Source organism: Neopsephotus bourkii, unplaced genomic scaffold (genome assembly GCF_033783945.1).
Source record: "Neopsephotus bourkii isolate Nb327-2 ecotype Australia unplaced genomic scaffold, CSIRO-AGI_Nbou_v1 NB_1820, whole genome shotgun sequence".
Classification (NCBI taxonomy): domain Eukaryota; kingdom Metazoa; phylum Chordata; class Aves; order Psittaciformes; family Psittacidae; genus Neopsephotus; species Neopsephotus bourkii.
Genome location: NW_026902293.1, coordinates 13424709 through 13445309, shown reverse-complemented (window position 1 = coordinate 13445309; position 20601 = coordinate 13424709). Strand labels below are relative to the sequence as shown.

Sequence of the window (20601 nt, the reverse complement as noted above, 5' to 3'; positions counted from 1 at the left end):
AAGTAGCATATATTAACCATGGCTCATTACACATACCAATGGAAAAAAATAATATTGCTTCTGAAACACATAAGAGAAAAAAAAAAGTTACAATAATGACTCAACTTACAGGTATGTTATCTATTTCTATCAAAAGAGAAAGAGCCCCCTTTATTTAAAAAAAAAAAAAAAAAAATCTCATCCTACAGTTAACATTGCAACTTGCACAGCATGATCCTTTAACCCTCCTCAGATATACTGGCTCCAAAGCAAACTTCCCAAACTAAATTGCAATTCTTCATATAAAGCAAAAGATTCAGATATTTTTTTTTGAAAGCTGAACATCAGATGAACATCTGTAGCACTTGAACCCTTCTGTTATTTAACCCTTGTTAAGATTTAACATAATAACATGCTCCACTATAGCTCTAATAATCAATCTAAAAAATGGGCTATTTAATGATTCCATATTTATAGTTTACATTTAAGATCTCAGAGGGCCTAATCAATGATTAAATTTCTAGGATTCATTAATACACTCTCTTTGCCAATGCAGTTTTTGCTAAGTAGGGTATACCTTAGTCTTAGTGACTGAAATCAGTACAGTGTTCACGGCACAAATCAGATTTTTTCCTGCAGTAGTGTTTAACATAAAATGCCTAAAATATACACAAGCTTGTGCCCACCACCCTCCATCAGAAACAACTGACTTTCTAACTATGTTTTTGCTATGAATAATGCATTCTTCTAAATCCTCTCAAATTGCAAAGGAGAGGCTCTAGGGCTAAATAGCTTTCACCAAAAAGTTCATAATTTCTGTGCTCCGATTTCATGTGCATCTTATTTTCCCCCACTCTCCACATACAGCACACACATGCATTACCTCAATTTTTTTAAAGCTCCATTAGCCATTCTATAATAAGACTGAAATTATCTTCCCAATATAGAACTAATCATCCAATTTTCTACAATTTATCACTAAAAGAAAGTAAATCCCATTACATTTGCTATGAACAAGTTATAAGCATAGAACCTAAGTCTAAAAGTGTCCAGGCCACAGTATATTTTAAATTTTGGCTTAACTTCAAAAAAAACACACCATATCTGGTAGCCTACTTGCCTTTTACTACTTGCTTATGGGATTATCTGTATTTCATTTTGCAGGATTAGTAAAGATTTCAGATATATCAGTAGCTCTGCAGAGGAACACATCCATCCAATTGACAGAAGGAGCTTCCATGTGAAACTGAAATCCTAGAGCTGGAAGGAGGAGAATAAAGGGGAATCATCCAGGCACTAACTGTTTCTGTTGTGCATACATATCCTTCTGTTAGATACTGTGCTTCTCTCACTATCCAGTACCTTTGCAGTTTCCACGTTTATTTGGGTTTTTTACACCATTCTCTTCTTATCTGCAGGACACATCTCTGATGTGTCCCAGAAGATGTGACAATACTCTCGTCAGCGGTCAAAGTTTGAAACCGATTAATTAACTGGATTATTTTGTTTAGTTCAAAGAAGCTCGACTATAGTGTAGGCATGTAGAAGAAATTAGACATGATTAATGGACAATTTACATCAACAAAAAAATTATTTTCATAGTCTCCCCTTTCCATAAAGAAAATGAAATCCCACATCTCCACTCCAATGATTTATTTCTGTGCTTTTAAACAAATATGAAAGAAAACACTAATAACAGTGCTTGTTTTCAAAGTACAATCAGTATCTCCTTCAGTCCTAATGATCATAGGAAAGAGACTAATCAGGAATCCCCACTAGATGAATTAATATATGCTTAGTAAAAGAAAGATGTGTTGCTGGACTACTCTTCCATTTTCCAGCAAATGTTCTTCATTCTAGTTCAATGGACAAGGAAATTATCTTTATGCTGTAATTTCCTATTGGGAAAACTGTGCCTACAGCCCAAAATACTGATCCTCTCCAAAGGTTTTAAGGAGTCCTTGTCTAGACAGGAGATTTTATATAGGACTGAACTGAAAAGAGAGGTTTGAGCTTTGAGTTTTGAGGCCACACAAACCCCACACTAAGTTTGATCTAATAAACAATACCGGAGTCTTCTAAATGTCACATAATTCTACAAGATCTTAGAAATGCTGAAGCTGGAGTGGGCAGAGGGACTGCACATCTCTATGCTGTAGATGTGTCCTCAGAAAAAAAGGCTGAGGAAAAGATTTTGGGGAAAAATGTTGCCTAAAAGGAACCTGAGTGGCAAAGAGTTCTCCCACTGCCTTCCTTCTGTTGTGTACCAGAAACTTCCCATTGTTTGTTTTTTTAAATAAACACAACTTCATAAAAATAACGCATTCCATTAAAAATATTATCTAAAACCAGAAATAACCTATGTAACCCCAAATTTTCAAATGGGGGAGGGATTTTTAATATGTTTTTGAACATTACTGGTTTGGATTATAGCCCTTTTCTATACACTATACACATAGTATCACCACAAACCAGAGTATGCTAATTTATAAACAGTTTTTATAGTAAGATGGGGAAAATGGCTTGTGTTGGGATTTGGCAACAGACAATTGTTTTACATGAATAAAAAAATCAGATGATGGCAACATTATTTCAAGCCTTTGAGGAAAGAAAAAAAATTCTGGCTTAGTTTGTTTTGCAACAAGATTTCATTTTAAACTGCACCTTAAATGTTGTAAAATATTGGCTAAGCCTGACAAACAATTTTGGATGCCAAAAGGTAAGAGTCCTTCTACAGCAGGCAGTTGAATCTAGAATCTCAAAGAAATCTTATTAGCTAGTAAAGTCTGACTTTAGTAATTGGATGAGAACTAGACTGCAGAAAACATCAATACTGATTTCCAAGAAATCACACTTTATCTTATCTGATACTACAGCAATTTTCAATATAGTATTGCAGAATAAGACATTATGAAGGGAATTTTTCCCCATGACACAACACTTGCATTTCAACTGCACAGTAATTTCTTCCAACAAAATATCTATTCCTAGACAAATTGATGAGATGTAGGATTTGACCGTATTTAATTACATAAAGTATAAACTTACAATGTGAATACTTAAGAAATGTGCACATCTGATGGCTAGCAGGAGAGAAGTCCTTACTTGCACAGCCAATGGGAATCCTAACCAAAGCCAAAAGCTTCCTGCCCCACCACAGACCTTGCAAGATTTGCATCAACCTGGTGTAAACATGAAAATGAAACTATGTGTTTAAGCCAACTGATTAGCTCATACAATATCCTTCCATGAATTCCTACCAATTAATACTTGGTTTCACTAAAAGAAAATCTCTTCTTTCAGTCTTGCTTCTGGAAACAGCTGTACTCCTTTTTAATGACTCAGTTGCAGTCTAATAAGGGGTGCCTGAAAACAAATCTTAACTTTATACCATTTCACAAAAGTTCATGTAAGAACTAGGAGATATATATATATCTTATAACATATATGAAGAAACAGCTTCTCTTTAACTGTTGGAACAAAACTGCTTCCATGAAAGTCAGATCATATAAAAATCTGTATTAGCTGCATGTGTTTTTAAAACTTTGCCTAGAAAATGGCTGTAGGATTTTCTGAAGATTTCACTGTGATGATATCACTATTTATTAACTTGTCTTTGATGTCTTTTTCTTCACCACATGCTCTGAAATATGCTGTTATTATTCTATTAATAAAGACCCATTTATTGTCCATTTTTTTATGTTGAGCTTTGTTAAAAGGTGTTAAGAAATATAACATTAAAAATATCTCCAAGTCAAAGAACTAAGGAGTTATAAAAAAGATACAATAACAACGATATTCAAGTGTAACAGAAGTCTTATATATAAAGTATATATAGCATGAGAGAAAAATTACTAATAGTAAGAAAGAACATTTTTAAATGGGTATTTTCACTGATGTATTTTCAATATACTGCCGGTGAGAGGTTGTGACTGAATGAGTTCTCAGAAGTAACACATGCAAATACTTCAGATGATTTCCCATTCAAAAAAAATTAAATATTTACACTGTGTGATTATTTTGAAATAATAATTGTTATTATTGAAGCCATACTCTATTGCAGAATCCTGAGCACATGGTGGTTTGCAAGCTGCATATAAATCACATGGGTTTGAGTCTGGAGCTCACCCTCTATTTTTTTTATAAGCTGCTAGTCTTCTTCCACGGCTGAGTTCCTATGTGCACTGAAAACACAAATCAATAAAGTTTTCTTACATTACTTTTTTTTTTTTTAATTATAAGCATTGTAGAGCACAAAGGCTTTAAAATTCTTAGATGAAATTTGACTAATAAGGTAGTCCTTAATGAAATGTTACTGTTCTAAATATAAATAGATGAAAATGTATGGGATGCTGAAGTTCACAAAAAGCATAGTACTTCTCCCAGAGTTTCTGCACACCAATATGACCAAGCTTGTGTGATCTGCTCTTCTCATTAAAGCATGCTTCTACTTTACAGTCTTACTGTTTTAATTCCTTGTAGAATGGTGCAAATAGAAAAAATGGGAACCTTTCAAATTTTTAGCTTTGATAAGAAGCTACAAGTCAATACTACAAAACAATTTTCATAAATGCCTTTTTATGCTACATTATATATTTCATAATGAAACTTCCAACATGTGAATAGACATCTAATCTTCCTGAATATAGTAAATATAGATTGCATACATAATACATACACATTAAAAAACCACTATACTGAAAAAAGTTAAGTAGGTCAGCAAAGTCAAATACAAACTTAGGAAATGCCAGAATTTTGAAATACGAACTCCTACTATTTGAACTTACTTAGGGAGTTTTATCTGAGCTGCAATACAGATTTAATAATATATTCTTACTTCATCATCTTGCCAATATACTTCAAATGATTTTTATATATTTATTTTTTTAAACTGTTTCTGCTTTAAGCATGCTTTCCACTGTATATTTTAAGGTTTTGTTTTCCTATGAGATATGAAATCGCTGTCAATTTATATGATAGTTAATAGGTACTGTATTTACTTATATAAGAGTGTGATCTGTCTTGATTCATGTCTAATTGTACAAAGTGTACATTTATGTATCAATTTATTCATATTCATAAACTCTAAAATAAACTATAAATAAGCCATAGCCAGTATAGTTTATTCTTGCATTATTTTCCTGGTATTCTATGTACTCTACTAAAAAGTAGCATCCTGTAAGAATACGATTCTTTTTCTTACTCTTGACTACCAGCAGAAACAGAATAATGAGCTAGCTCGACCTTAAGTTTGACACACTGAATCACCTCTTTCTCACTTTCAATACACCAGAAAAATATATACCAACTCATTTATTAGGAAAAATAACATCTCAGGTTTTACACTAAATCAAACTTTTATTGTGCTATCTTCAGAACCAGGTAGCAGACTGTCCATTTTACTGAGTTAATAGCCTGTTCCACGTTTATATCAGAAACACAGCCTACTATACCAAAACCAGAAGCCTGATACTGCTCCTAGTGCAATCAATAGCAAATTTGTTATAGATTTAATTACAGGACAGGGAGTATCCTTGGATAGATACATAGGTACATCGTCTGGGAAAGAGACTTTTATGAGAAAATATCATGCATAATTTATAATCTTTAATATAAAAAATCAAACCAAGAAACTCTGTCCTCAGATAAATCTCTGCAGTGCAATCCAAATGGACTCATGTCCAAAGTATTACAAACCTGCAGGTGAGAGCACTGCCTGAGTCCAGTTTTCTATATGGGCTTCTTCTTGCTACAAACATGTAGAAATCGACTTATTTTATGTGCAAAGTATACATGGTATGCCTTCCTTGCCTTTGGCATATTTAATTAAAATATCTTTCATATATGAAATTTTCAGCCTTGTTTCCACCACAATTCTGTTTTCTAGGCCAAATAGAGATTGATGTCATATGCACTAATCTACATTCTACACATAGTATATCTTCCACAGTGATGCTGAGGTCAGGCCTCTAACTCTGTATTGAGTAGAAATGGCCAAAATTCTGATTTTCAAAAGTACTTAGGTTTGCTGCTATGTCTAGAGCAGCAGTTAATAGGCAGGTATCATAACTTACAAATCTTGGTTTGAATTTAACAGATGAAGTTTAATACCAGAAGACTATTCTAATTTATTTCAAAATTTACATTTTATATGTAGCATCCAATACCATGAGATATATTTTATATAACATTCCAGAAGTCATAAAGTATTTGATTTGAAGGAGGCAGATTATCAACATATGTAAGGAGCAGTACCCTTTCAGGAAAAGATCAAAGCTTTCAAAGTTTTCATTAGAAAGTTCCTAGCTTCAAAGGTGCCAAGTCTATTATGCCAGTTCTATAAAGATACTTTACCAATGCACTGCAAGGATGTAAAACATAATAGCAAACAGCTGGTCATAAAAGAGATTTATGATCATGGATTATACTGTATTTACATTTTGAAGTGAAATGGCGATGGCTATATGAAATTAATTTTGTCACACTCTGAAGAAGATAAAAGTTGTAAAGCAAACTACAAAATTGAAATATATAATATTTTTGGCAGAGATGATGGAGTGGTAGGACAGTAAAGGCAAAGGATTCGAGTCAGTCCAAGTAAGTCATCATCACTTCACCCCTGATTTAAAAACTATATGCCTCAGACCCATTTTCACAGCTCCTTCTTCGTCTTACTTGTGTTGGCAGTTTTACTGACTTCACCAACACCAGAGGCTTCAAAATACCTGCTTACAAAAGCAAGAAAGTCAGGTTTCTTCCATCTGCAAATGCCTCTAAATTCTGAAGTACAGGATGCATTGCATCGCATTTCAACTGCAGTCGAAGTCAAGTTTCAAATTGCCTAATTTCTGCTGTATTTTTAACTAAAGTTACCTAAAGTTAAGGCAGGGCCCCCTCAATTGACCTTAAATAACACTTAAGGCTGGGAAACAGTATAAATCTCAAAGATGGCCTGCACCAGTGCAACCTGCCTTAAAAAAAAATAAGCTCTTCCTCAGACCATAAGCTCCTGAAGACCTAGAGGTCTTCTGTGAACCCCCCCCCCCCGTTAATAAATCCCAGGGGAGGGATGTACAAAAAGTATTTCACTAGTTCAAGCAGAGGGATGGACATACCCTCTGCCGAGCATGTCCTGGTGCATGCATTAACTCCTGTTCATCTTATGGGACAGCCACAGCTCTCTGCACGGTTCTCCAGAAAACCTGAGTATCTCAGCAAGTTGACTCAAAGGGCTCTTTCAGGACGCCTGTTTTTTTGTAGAGACTGCTCAGAGATCAAGCATACCAAGTTTAGGGGCACCCAGTACCCTGCTGAAATCAGAAACCCACTATTCAATGTGTGACTCAAGTAAGTTTGGCACAATCAAAATCTAAACAAACTGAGAGATAAATACATCAGGCAGACCTCAATACCAACTGAAGTTTAAAGTTTCTAGTCACATAATGAGGCAACATTCAGTTACATCAGTTGCAGTGATTCTTTTTAAGTAAAATTAAGTTCTCCTAAATGTGAATGAAATTTAACATAACCTTAATAAAAATCCCTGAAAGAAGTCCTTGTTTTCTTGCAGTTCTATGTACTGTATTTCTCTTGAATAGCATGTTTGCATTTGACCTATTGTATTTAGATATACCTAATACCTAACAGTTTTGTCTACAGTAACTTTTTTTAGCCTTTTTAGGATATAAAATTTTTTTCAGCCTTTTGGACCTGATCATTCTGCTCTGGACCTGTTCCACCAGCATCTGTAAGGAATACCTGTTCCATCCAGAATCTGTTGAAATATAACACCTTTCTTCACTCAGTTACCATAATTGATTATAGTATATGATAAGCAATTGGGAATTCTCAGTAATTGACATTTAAAGCATTAAGTCTGCAAATTTGCAACTGTGCTTTGTTTTGTATTGGCTGAGCGGCTACCCCTTGGCTTTTTTGTATAGATTAGTATAGGGGAGCCACAGGATCAATTTAAGATCTAGATTTAGGAAATACCTTCTGAGAAAGACAAATTACTGGATATACCCTTTCTATCAGCACTCCCAAAACAATCATGTCAGGTAGAAGGGATTCCTGGTTGGAACAACTGTGAAGAAGCAGGCACATAGAAGGAATGAAAAGAGGTTTGGCCAAAGTGTCCTTTTAACCTGAGCACTCCTCAACCTTCAGAGTGACCGCCTTAAAGCTGGGAAGACAGGCCAAATGCCGGGACCAAGGTCTGCGCCAGACGAGCACTCAGCAGGGTGTCCCTATTTCCTGTCTGTCTGAGTCACACTACGCAGCATAAAATAAAATAGTGTTTTTCAGTCTGGTGGAAGTATTTGTCCTGGAAAGGTGAATAATACACTACAAATTTTAAACTAACTGAAAGAATTAGGAATAGTTTTAAATTATTCTCCTACTAAGATGATAAGGACCAGAAGGACCTCTAGGAGTAAAGCTTTGAAGGAAGGGAATGTAAAAAATAAATAAGACTAGTTGAAAGTCTGCTTTTGGATCTAAATAAATAAAACTGAAACACAGTGAGATGCATGCTGTTTTGAAGGGCTCATCTTGGGTATAAAGAAAATAAGAAACCTATCTTTTTCTTTGGTATCACTCATGAAGTACGAAAACATTCCACACTTTCATAGTTAAAGACATAAGCCTACTTCTCTAGGAGGGAAATAACCCTACTTCAGGAACCAGTTACATGAATAGTGTCATATCATAATTTGTGAGAAGAGAGATATATTTTGTTGTTTGCAAGACTTCGCTTGTTCTGGTTTTGTTTTTTAATAAAAAATGGAAATGAGAAGTGAAATATCTGTAGTGGTGATGAAAGCTAAGGTGGTGGAGAAGGAGAGGGCACCCCTGAGCCCAAGGGGTAGGTGAGGAGGAGGAAGGACTGCAAACATTCCCACTATCTGGAACTTTAACTGAAACACTAGGGATTTTTTTCTCCATTTCTATTTCTGCCCCTCCTCCTTCTCTTTCTACTCCTCTCCCCTCTTCCACCCTATTACTTCCTTTTCTTTCATCCTTCTGAGGTGTGCCGATGCCAGGGGAGAGGTTCAGAGCAGGAGGGAAGGTTCAGCAAGTCTCAAATTAAAAAAATTACAAATAAAAGATAAAAAGGATCCAGGAATTCAAATGAACACACCCAACACTTTAAAATAGACTTTTCTATGTTTGCCACTGCAGACCAGTGTGACACAGGTCTCTGTGACGTGGCTGATTTTGATCTTAAAGGATCTAAAAGTGGAAAGTAGCCAGTCTTATTCTGATTATGATAAACATTTACAACAATCATTAATATTTGTTACCATGTATCAAGAAATTCTGAACCTATTGTAAAACCTCTGAGATAATATGTCACATTGTACACAATTTTAACTCGTGCATCAAATAAAAATAATAATCATTAAAAAATGGCATTCCTGAAATAGCTTATTTCCTTAAACAAATTATTTTTCTTGTAATCTTTCACAAGAATGTCCCTGAACATAATCTTCATTCAGGGTCAGGGGACCACCTACACAGCCAGAGCAGCTGGCAGAGTAAGACCCAGACACATCACATAGAGAGTCTGGCTTATATGCCCTACCTGCATAGAGAAATTGTTTGTGCTCATCTGTGCGCTAACGATCTATGGTCATGAGACCACAGTCATATTCCTGTGACAACACTGTGCTCCTAACTCTGAGGCAAGACACATGAGTGAAAAAGGAAATATTATGGTGCTTAAATGGAACAAGGTAAAGAGGCAAAAATTTCATGAAGTCAGTGAAGGCTTTTATCCCTGTTTCATGTGGATACTGATCAGGCAATGTATTTTTGAGAGAAGGTACAAAAACCTAAGTTAGAAATAGAGACACATTGCGAGGAACAAAGTGGAAGACCAAAAGGTGGTGAAGGGTGTAACATGCCATAGTAGCTGCAGCTAACAGCTTACAGTCCCCAGAGCATATTACTCCGCTTACTTGAAACAGTTATTTCAAAGTGATGAGAACTCCAACTTCTTAATTCCTGATCTCAAATCTGACAAGTCTGTAAGATTTCCAAATCTGTGTAAAACATTATAATGTGGCTGTTAGAGCTCACAGCTGCATCTTACTTTATTGCACTAGTAATGCTATTGGGCAATTAACTCTTACTATGCTGAGTTTTGTGATTATTCCTATAATACCAAACAGTTCATTTCTAATTTGGATTCAGCTTTTGTTTCATTTCATACTATGCTGTCAGTGAAAAGCACAGCCTGTGAGAGCAGTTTAGTGACATTTGTACCCACAGTCAGAGAATGCCACTCTGAGAATAAGACAAAACTTACGGTGGAAACATGTACACTGCATTCATACATTTCAGTACCTGTACAAAATCTTACAGAAAGCCCAAACACATACCAAAAGAAATTCATAACTTGAGGAGAAAAAAAATGTTACAACATCATACTGGGCAGTGGCACAGCCAGTGTTTTTCATCCTCCTATTTGCAGTGCCTTGGGACAGTTCTAAAGCAAGTCACTGAAACAAACTTTGTCTTATGAAGCAATTTATACAAAGGTTAACACTTGGGATTATAAAATTGCAATCTTCTCTAGAAAATTACTGGAGACAAGGGAAAATAAAATCTATGGGTAGTAAAAAATAGAGGTTTTACTGGAATCCTTTACAACAAGCATGTATGGAATGATACTACCAGGTTGCCATCAACAGCTAAATATTTATGTTGACTGGATCACCTAGTTCACAAACAGCTCAAACCCATGGATTTTAGAATATGAGCCTGTGAGGAGTACTCAATGAAGCACTGGGTTGTAGAATTACATTATGAGCAGTCAGAAAACTGGGTGAAGCAATATAAAAAAGGTGTGAAATCTTAGGACCAACAGAAATCTCAGAAATTTGGGGGAATTTTGTCATAGTCTAGAACCAATTCAAAGTGTTTAGAAAGACATCTGCATTTCTGTTAAAAAATTATTGCAGAAGTTAAAAAGAAAAACTTAAAGCCATGAAGATTCTAGTGACCCCAAAATAAGTTTTCAACAAAATATTTTCTTAAGAAATTAGTATTTCAACAGATGGTTGAAATGGTGGTGGTGGTGGGGAAGTCTGAGATTCATCTCCTCTAAGTTCATCCATCAAAAAGTTAGGAATCTAGTTTAAATGCCCCACTTAGGTTCTCTTTCATCTGTAAAGACAGAGAGACATTTTAGAAAGGTTGTTCATCTCAGCTATCCATAGATGCCTCTTTTGGGATGTAATCTATAATCCTCTGGAGGTGCCTATACATCTTCATTGACTACAAAGCCTTGAGCAACTGTGTTAGACTTCAGTGACTAAATTTAGATGGCTAAAATGATGACTAGCTTAGCTCTGAAAACCTATTTCTTAAACAGCAAGGTTAAGTGAGATAAATTGAGCCTTTTGTGCGAATCGCTTTATCAAAAATCCACAGAAAGAAATGTTTTGGCATGAAATTTTGACCAGCAGATGTATGGCTGATTTTCATAGGACCAGGGTTTAATTCTGCACCTTCTGTTTCTGTATCACCTACCAGAACAGGGCACATGCTGATGAATGGTAACACAGTGCGCTTTTCTCATAAAATCTAAACAATAAAAATAGCATCAGTGTCCTAAAGCAAAAGTGACATAAGAACAAAATTTAAATATAGCTTGTCTTTTTATTGTGCATAATATACACTAATTGTCTACAACTTACAAGTGATCAGCTAGAAGATGTTGATCTCTTCAGAGCCAATCTTGCAATTGCCTCATTTACAGAATTCCCATTTAACTGGAAGTTGCATATGCAGGAAGAAAACATAATCACATCCTTCTTCCTCTGCAGTTTGGGCCCCCCCCCCAAGTGGAGGTGAATTTATGCAGCAGAGAGAACATCAGAAAACTGACCTACTGCTCAACATCGGACTGAGAAATCAGTGGCAAATACAAGATGAGAAATAAGATAATAGCACTGATATTTTTGTTACTTCAAATACAGTATAATTAATCCCTTTTACAGGTACCCAAACAGGAAGTTTTGTTTTAATTAAAGCTTCAGGGTGTCCATTTCATACACAGTGCATGACAGTTTGCACAGCAGATTTTCAAATGTTCCACAACTTCTATCCTCATATTTATCGGGTGAAAGAACTTTTGATAAAATATTGTCACTAGGTAGAATTCCTTTTTTTTTATAAAAAGTAACCCTGCATTACAGATCAAGCACAGAAGCATTATGCTGCAATTACTAAAAGCACAGTGTTTCCTTATAAAAAGGCAGTGAGTTACTACAACTCCCTCTACCCATAAGAAGGGCTGTTACCATTCAGTAACCCTTGCAGACCTGGTGTGAAAAATGCACAAAAATATGTCACATTCATGCATTTTTTGTTTGTTTTATTTCTTCATATTCCTCTAATAAAGATGATGAGGAGGAGAGTGCAAACATTTTAGTGTTTCTGAACTGTGTTATAACACAACCAAACAGAAAGGACCAGCACTCTCAACACCACCCAAATCTAATTCTTTGTACAATTCTTAAGTCAGCCTAAAAATACTGCATGCAAGGTATACATGTGCTGTGCATCTTTCAAATCGTAAAGTTACCACTGTTTAGCAAGATGTGTCTTGTATCTATTTGTCATAGATGCTGTTCAGCCTGTTTGTAAAATTCTCAGCAAAACCAGGGACAGTGACTCTACTGAATGAGCTGTACTTGTGCAATGTTTTTCTACTGAACAAATTTAGCTTTGCTTCAGTCAGGTGAAGAATACCATTAATATTCAATTCATTCCAGATAGCCCCTTTTTCTTGACCCTGCACAACACAAGGCACATGCCTGACACAAGGGAGATCCTGATGAAAGCAACCAGTGTTACTGAGCAGGCTAAAATGCAGTTGCCATGGGGCACAACTGGAAGACTGGGACCTGACTTTCACCAAGTTGTTTTAATAATTAGCAAGGTCCAATACTTACTGGATTCTTCATGATTTCTTATTCTTTAAATAATAAAAATGCCCTGTACTATCTTTTATAAGCTCTGGCTGTCCAACAGACTAATAGCAGTTCTCAGAGGACCACAGACTTGCACATGTAAAGTCTTAGCTGTTTTTAGAGCTCCATATTGACTTGGGTGCTCAGAGACTGCATGTCAGTAGAGGCAATAATCACTGACATCAGAAGAAGAGCACCTGGGAAGGGCCATCACTGTAATCCAAATTTAATCAGAGCTTTGGGCATTTAGGAGAAAAACTCAGGAGTGTGCAAGGGAAAAATAAAGAGCTTGGGGACTGTCATTTATACTTCTCCATCTTCATACCGATTGTTGGTCATCACTCATATGAACCCCATCTCTTCTTCAAAACTCTACCAGCCAAGCCAGAGTAGAAATTATTACATTTACTACCATAACAATGAAGAAATTACACCAGAGCAAAAAGCTCTGTTCCCGAGACTGAAATGCAACTGCAGAATGGTTGAGCCCTGACATTCTGGCAGGACAGCTGGCACACAAGGAGCCTGGACTGGATGCTGGGGAGGCACATGAAGGAGTACCACAGAGGCAATTTAATTCTGCAGCTTTTGTCAAGCAGTAGTAGATAGTGTCAGTGCGCATAAATTTACTGAACAGAGAAAGTTAAACTAATTGTTCTTAAACAAAAGCATTGGTTAAGCCCTAAAGGATAATTAAATAATCTAAGATTTCTGTTAATTCTCCATCATGCTTAAAATATATCTAAAAATATCTATATGATTCTATCTATTCGCCTTTTTACCCCAGAATATCGCAATGATAAAAATAAATTGTATTCACACTACGCAACCTGAGATATACTTAGCAATTTGAATACCTACTTGATTACTTATTTTAATTGTTGATAGATGATTGAGATGGAAAAATCACACTTCATTGTGCAAAAACAAACTTCCTCAGAGAATAATTCCAAAACCACAGTATAAATGCTTTTGAAGGATTAAATACATTATAGAGATTAAAATGTCATTCTGAAATAGCAAAGAGTAAAGACCAAAAAAAGTTACAAATTATTCTAATGTGTATATGCAAAATGATAATCTTCTAGCCATTTTACTTTGGTAATTGTTCAAAGATCATAAAATAATATTGGTAAATTAACAAAGGTGAAAATGTTATACTGTAACCTTCAATCCATTTAAAAGTAGCATTTTATTTTCTTCTGTCAGTCTGGAACTGAGTTTAAGGAAGCTACAAACTGAATGACTACGTAGACAGTGTCACATATTTAATAATTTTCATCAGGAAATAGTAATCTTTAGCCTGCTGTTCAGAAATTCTGTAAGTACTTAAACATGAAGGATTCAGCCCCAGAATTTGACAGAGCACTGCTTCCTGTAAGAACACCGAGGGAAGTTAAAAACATTAGTCTGACGGCAGCCTATCAGTCTTTACCATTCTACACTTCAGGCACTATTAAGCTTTTTTATCTTTTTATCTTTGAAACCCACAATGCAGGGAACGATACAAATGGAAAAAAAAAAAAAAAAAACAAAAAAAACCACCAAAAAAACAAAAAAACACACACACAAAAAAAAAAAAAACCAACAAAACCCACAACACCAAAACCCAACAAAACCAAAGCAAAACACTCTAAAAGATAAATAATCTGCTTTCTGAATAATGCTTTAGAAGACTAGAGAACCAAGATATAAGCAACCTGGGAAGAAATTAATACAGAAAATATATTTAAAAAAGCACTGTAATCAACTTTTGCATTTATTCCCAATAGAAGACAGTCCCTGATACAGCATTGGCTCAAGCCCATGCAGGTTCCACTAGATGGTATGAATAAAAAATACTAAAACAGTAAGCAGGAGATTCTTTGGAGCCAGAGTGTGTCAGGAGAAATTCCTGGGGGTCCTTTGCTTTTACATTCTAGCCAGAGAAATTCAGACTGATCAGGCAGAGCAAAGGGAAGGTCCTCACGGCATAAATCTTATTTCATCAGAAGAAGGCACATCCACAAGTGCAGCTGCAGGTGGAAACATTCAGGCTGATGTAAAAGCCAGAGACTGGACTGCCATGCTTGCAGCCGAAAACAGAACAGACCAGCTTGGGCAATGGACTGGAATGCAGCTGCCCTGCTTCTGCTGCAGCATGACTTCAGTCACTCAGTCTCAGCATCCCTCCCTAGCGCTGGCCACACTACCAGCAACCTCTCCCCAGTATGCCCAGCAAACGTGAGTGAAAAGGTGCTGTGGTTGCTCTTTAGAAATATACTCTGAAAAGAAGCAGAGATGTGGAGAAGGAACCTTACTGTTTCAGGACAGCACTGGCATAAAAATAAAGGAACATAAACTGTCTGAGAATAAATTTTGGACAGGAATGAGCTTTCTAACAGCCTAGAGAGTTAGGCTCTGCCCATCCTTTGAAAAGGTGCAGTTGGAGTGATGCCCCAGCTAAATTTAAACTGGAGCTTGCTGAGTCTGAATAAAATAAGACCAGCCTAACATCACAGTAAAACAGAGCTGATGACTCCACAGGCCTCTCTAGTCCTACCTCCTACGCAGAAAGATGTGAGAAGATAATGCTTCTGTTGCCAATTCAGGCCACTACAGTGGCTAAAACCATGTACTTATGAGTCAGTGCTCTGGACACTACACAGTAACTTCTGTTCACCTGTTCACATATTCATTTTTATTTGCTAGTAAGTGCTGCTAATAATAGTCAAATAGTCATGGAAGAAGTAAAAAAAAAAAAAAACAACAAAACAACAAAACAACTTTCCAAAGCTTTAAGTTTACAAATCTTTATTAAAGGTATCTTAAATACTTAAGCTGTCCTGAATATCAAAACAGATGTAAAGAAAAACAGAAGATGTCATTTAAGCCTGGACACACATCACTTTCAGGAGTTAGGGCAGTACATCTCATACTAAATATAAAATAAGTAATTATCACTTGTAAAAACACAAGCTTCAATTCTTAGACAAAATTTTTATTCATCTCAAAAGTACAAAAGGACAATTGTCTCTTACACAAACTATAGCTTTCTAAACATGCTTTCAACAGCATTAGTCATAGCATAACTATGGAAACACCAAGCTGGAACCAATTCCATCACCCTAAATCCTACTGTGCCCACATACTGCAGGAGGCAGAATTATCCTCTTTTAAACTTGGCTCCTCTATTCCTGTTTTAAAGTCTCTATGTTATTTGATATATCATGCAACCTCAGACTGCAGCAAATGAAACGTATGCATATTAATTACCATGCAACTCAGACAACAGGTGCTTTGTAGATGAAATCTGGGTGCTGACCATAGAAAATTTTAGGAATGGTCTTTCTCAGACTTCAAGGTAAGACTAGGTGAACAAGATTAGATCTTCAGTCAGCATCTATCTGTACAAAATTATTCACACAACACACCTGCAATATTAAAAGAAAGGACGAAAGGAACATCATTCTGGAAACTGCTAGCCTAGTTGCTTTATTTGACTGCTTCAGCAAAATAAAAAAATTTTGCTTACTGGTAGTTCCACAAAATTTAAAGAAAAAAATTTAAAATAATGAGGGAGGAAAATAAAAAGGGATGGAGGATAAAGTTTCAATCACTCAATGGCTGGCTTTCAAATTAAATCATGAAAAAATAAGCAGGCTGAGTCTTCTTAAAATTATGACTATTGATCTAAAAAAATCATAACCATTTTTAAGAAGTCATCATAATCTATCAAATACCTAGACAGTGTTTTTAGACACACGGATTATTGACCCCAATATACTGCTAAAAGTACTCCACCAAGTCAGAGCAGAAGGCATGCATAAATATGTGCTACATATTTTTTATTATATTTAAGTTGGAAAAGGCCATTGTAAATATCTAACAGATATGTTTCTACAAAGGCAAATGAATTTCATTATTTTCCACCAAGACTAACTGCACCAGAGAATGCTGAAGGCCTGTTGTATACACTACTTTAAAGGAAGCTGTTAAGTTACAGAATGTAAGTGTTAGAAGCCTCAAACTTCAGAATTATTTGTAGTCCTAAGAATTATTTTTGCTTACACCACAGCAAGAAAAAAAAAAAAATCACCTGCAACTTAGTTTCCATATGTGAATACACAGTGTACCTTTATAGTTATAGGTCCCTAAAAGCTTTTTATACAAAATACGTTAAGCAATCCCATCATAATGACGTGAGCAGAGAACACTGCAGATCCAAGCATTCGGCACTTCAAATTTAGCATAACATTGCACTATACCACTTTCTGTGGAAAAATTCACAAAAAAAAAAAAAAAGAGAGAAAGAGAGAAAGAGAGAAAAAGAAGAGAAAAGAAGAGAGAGAAGAAAGTGAAGAAAGGAGAAGAAAGGAGAAGAAAGAGAAGAAAGAGAAAGAGAAGAGAAGAAAGAGAAGAAAGAGAAGAAAGAGAAGAAAGAAAGAGAAGAAAGAGAAGAAAGAAAGAGAAGAAAGAGAGGAAAGAAAGAGAAGAAAGAGAAGAAAGGAGAAGAAAGGAGAAGAAAGGAGAAGAAAGGAGAAGAAAGGAGAAGAAAGGAGAAGAAAGGAGAAGAAAGGAGAAGAAAGGAGAAGAAAGGAGAAGAAAGAGAAGAAAGAGAAAGAGAAGAGAAGAAAGAAAGAGAAGAAAGAGAAGAAAGAGAAGAAAGAGAAGAAAGAGAAGAAAGAGAAGAAAGAGAAGAAAGAGAAGAAAGAGAAGAAAGAGAAGAAAGAGAAGAAAGAGAAGAGAAGAAAGAGAAGAGAAGAAAGAGAAGAAAGAGAAGAAAGAGAAGAAAGAAAGAGAAGAAAGAAAGAGAAGAAAGAAAGAGAAGAAAGAAAGAGAAGAAAGAGAAGAAAGAGAAGAAAGAGAAGAAAGAGAAGAAAGAGAAGAAAGAGAAGAAAGAGAAGAAAGAGAAGAAAGAGAAGAAAGAGAAGAAAGAGAAGAAAGAGAAGAAAGAGAAGAAAGAGAAGAAAGAGAAGAAAGAGAAGAAAGAGAAGAAAGAGAAGAAAGAGAAGAAAGAGAAGAAAGAGAACCATCACCAAAAACCCCCATCATCTGGAAAAATCTTTTCAAATTGTATCGTAGAGAACCTATTACCCTATCTCTACATCAGGGGCAGCCTCTCAAGCATTTAAGTGCACTCAATGAAAAGTAACAGTTTCTTCTCCAGTCCTGAACTCTCAGTGCCTGCCACTGAAAGTAACATTCCCTGTCGCCAGCAGCATTAATAATCATCACAACAAAATGAAACACCTTCAAGCAAATATCTGCTTCTGATTAATCTCCATCCCAATGAATTAAATTCATAAGAGGCAACCTGCTGCCTTGTTTACGCCTTTTTAATATGAGAAGCAGAAGTTGGATAAAAGGGGTTTGCTGCCCTTAGGGCTAAGAAATATGCCTCATATGGCAGTGAGCCAGCTCGCTGAGGGAGCCTCCTTTGCTGCTTCTGTCACAGCTATTTTCTAATGGATAATTTTTAAACAGACGCACACACAAACACACAAGTAACCATAATACAGGGACAGGGGTGTTGTTTTTGTTTAAAGTCCTGTAAGTATTCCACTGTACTCCTTCCGAAGGATCTTAAGGCTTCATCCAGTTTCTGTTTGTGGTTTCGTTTTGGGTTTGTTGTGGATCTTTTTGTTTGGTTGGTTTCGTTTGTTTGGGTTTTTTTGTTTTGTTTTGGTTTGGTTTTTGTGGTTTTTTTTGTTTTTTTTTTTTTTGTTGGTTGGTTGGTTTGTTTTTGTTTTTTTTTTTCAAAAGGAAAAGGGGAGTTTCTGAATTTCCTTCCCCCCCCCCTTCCCCTCTCTACAGCACAGCACAGCACATAGAACTCTTCAAGCTTAACTGACCTAGGTTCAATTAGTGAAACATCTTACGCACACATCCAAGCAATCACAAGGCAGAGATATTTAGTTCAGTCGTCATGTGTACTGCACAGAAACCTTTACTTAGGGGTGGAAAGAGACTTCTTAAAAAAATAAAAGATAAAAATCCCACAATGTAATTTACACAGCATGGTAATGCCTACGAGGAGATGAAGTACCTGCACTGGGGAGATGTTCAGTTGTTCACTTCATCTTCTGTTGACAAGGAAACCAAACCGCACTTCATTCTCCAGGAAAACCTTCCACTGCCATCATTTGAAAATGTATTTATTTTTATATATGTATATATCTATCATCATCATGATAATAATAACCATCATAAAATACTGCCGGCAAAAGAATAAAAAAGTCAAGGTTCAAAAGGTACAAAAGTAAGGATCATCTTTTTGGCTTTCTGTTCTGCCTTGTTATCTTTAAGGAAAAAAAAAGTATTTAAAAATTATAACTGTAACACACTGAAAGAAAAGTTTCACATTATAAACAGGCATCAAAAACTGAAGAAGGAAAAAAAAGAGAAACACCACCCTGCTGATTGCACTGAGTGTCAATAAAAAAGAAATAATAACAAAAATACTAAAATTAATATCTTGCTGTGTAGCTTCCACCAGTATTGCAAGATTACAAACTCTGTGTAAACACTGCTGTAAAATGCACTTGCAATTCCCATCTCTTTATCAAAAAAGCCCTTAAAAATCACTCAAAAATAAAAATAAAACTGTACCAGAGAAAATACTCTGCAAAAAGAGTTAGAAACATGCCTTTCCTCTTATCTTTAAAAAATAAGCATTATATTTCACATCGCTTTTCTGTGCCACAACAAAACCAGTTGCATATATAGATATATAGCTACTAAATGCATATCAGTTGTTGCTGGACTGGCAAGTCTGTATTATTATTATTATCATCATTTTTCAATCCCAGTGACTCCCGGCCCCAGCAGCACCTTTTGCTCACAGTTTAGTAACCATCGCATGCTAGGAAAAAAAAAACCAACAAAAAAACAAAAAACAAAAAACCAAAAAAACTTGTCATCAGCAAAAGATCAAATCCATTTAAACAATAATCAAAGAGGAAGAAAAAAAAAAAGAAAAAAAAAAAGGAAAAAATAAAAGGAAGAAAAAAAAATCAGGACAAAAAAAAAGGAGGACAAGAATGTCAGCGGAAAGGTACTCACCGAGCGGGAGTAAAAGGGAGGAATAAAAATGAGAGTTACTATAAAATACAGTATGGCGGTGGAAGAAGGAATGAGGCGCTTTTTTTTCCTCTCCTCTCTAGTCTCTGCCTCCGGCAACCGCCACGTGATCCGCAGCCGGGCGGACTCGCACCGGGAGGGCGCAGCAGCGGCGGCGGCGGGCGCGGACCCAACCCGGACCGGCCCGCCCCGAGCGTCTCCCGCCGCGCCCTGCGTTCTGCTCCGCAGCCGCGCCTGGCCTCGGCAGGTGCCTCTCGCTCCGTCGCTCTCTCGCACACGCACCCCCTCGATACACACACTCGCACTCAAACCGAGGCGCGCGTACGCAGTCGGTAGCGCGGACGAGGTGCGGAGGCGGGCGCGTCTTGCGCGGCAGCGCAACTTCCTCGCCGGCGCTGCGCGAAGTTGCCGCCCGGCGCCGCCCGCTAGCCTGTTGCCCTTCGGCCACCGCAGTTTTGTGCACTGCCGATGCGGTGAAGCTCCCCGCGGGACTGAGGCCGGCGGCGGGCGGAGCGCGGAGGGGAGCGGGGTTTGCCCGGGAGGGGGGTGCCGTATCCCGCGGCTGATCCAGTCCAGA

The 20601-nt window shown here is 36.6% G+C and overlaps 1 protein-coding gene across 6 annotated transcripts in view; it reads right to left on the bottom strand.

The window, feature by feature from the left end:
• Positions 1 to 20279, bottom strand: part of RALYL (RALY RNA binding protein like) — a 409831-nt gene extending 389552 nt beyond the window's left edge. For 4 of the 6 annotated variants that reach the window (XM_061343015.1, XM_061343012.1, XM_061343016.1 and 1 more), the window contains exons 1-2: positions 20007 to 20279; positions 18991 to 19077 (exon numbers count right to left, since the gene is read on the bottom strand). The gene's annotated coding sequence lies outside the window, so the exon portion shown is untranslated. Of the gene's footprint in view, positions 1 to 18990; positions 19244 to 20006 lie in introns of all 6 variants that reach the window. The other 2 variants (XM_061343014.1, XM_061343013.1) reach the window with 2 other exon arrangements.
• Positions 20280 to 20601: the final 322 nt, after the last annotated feature.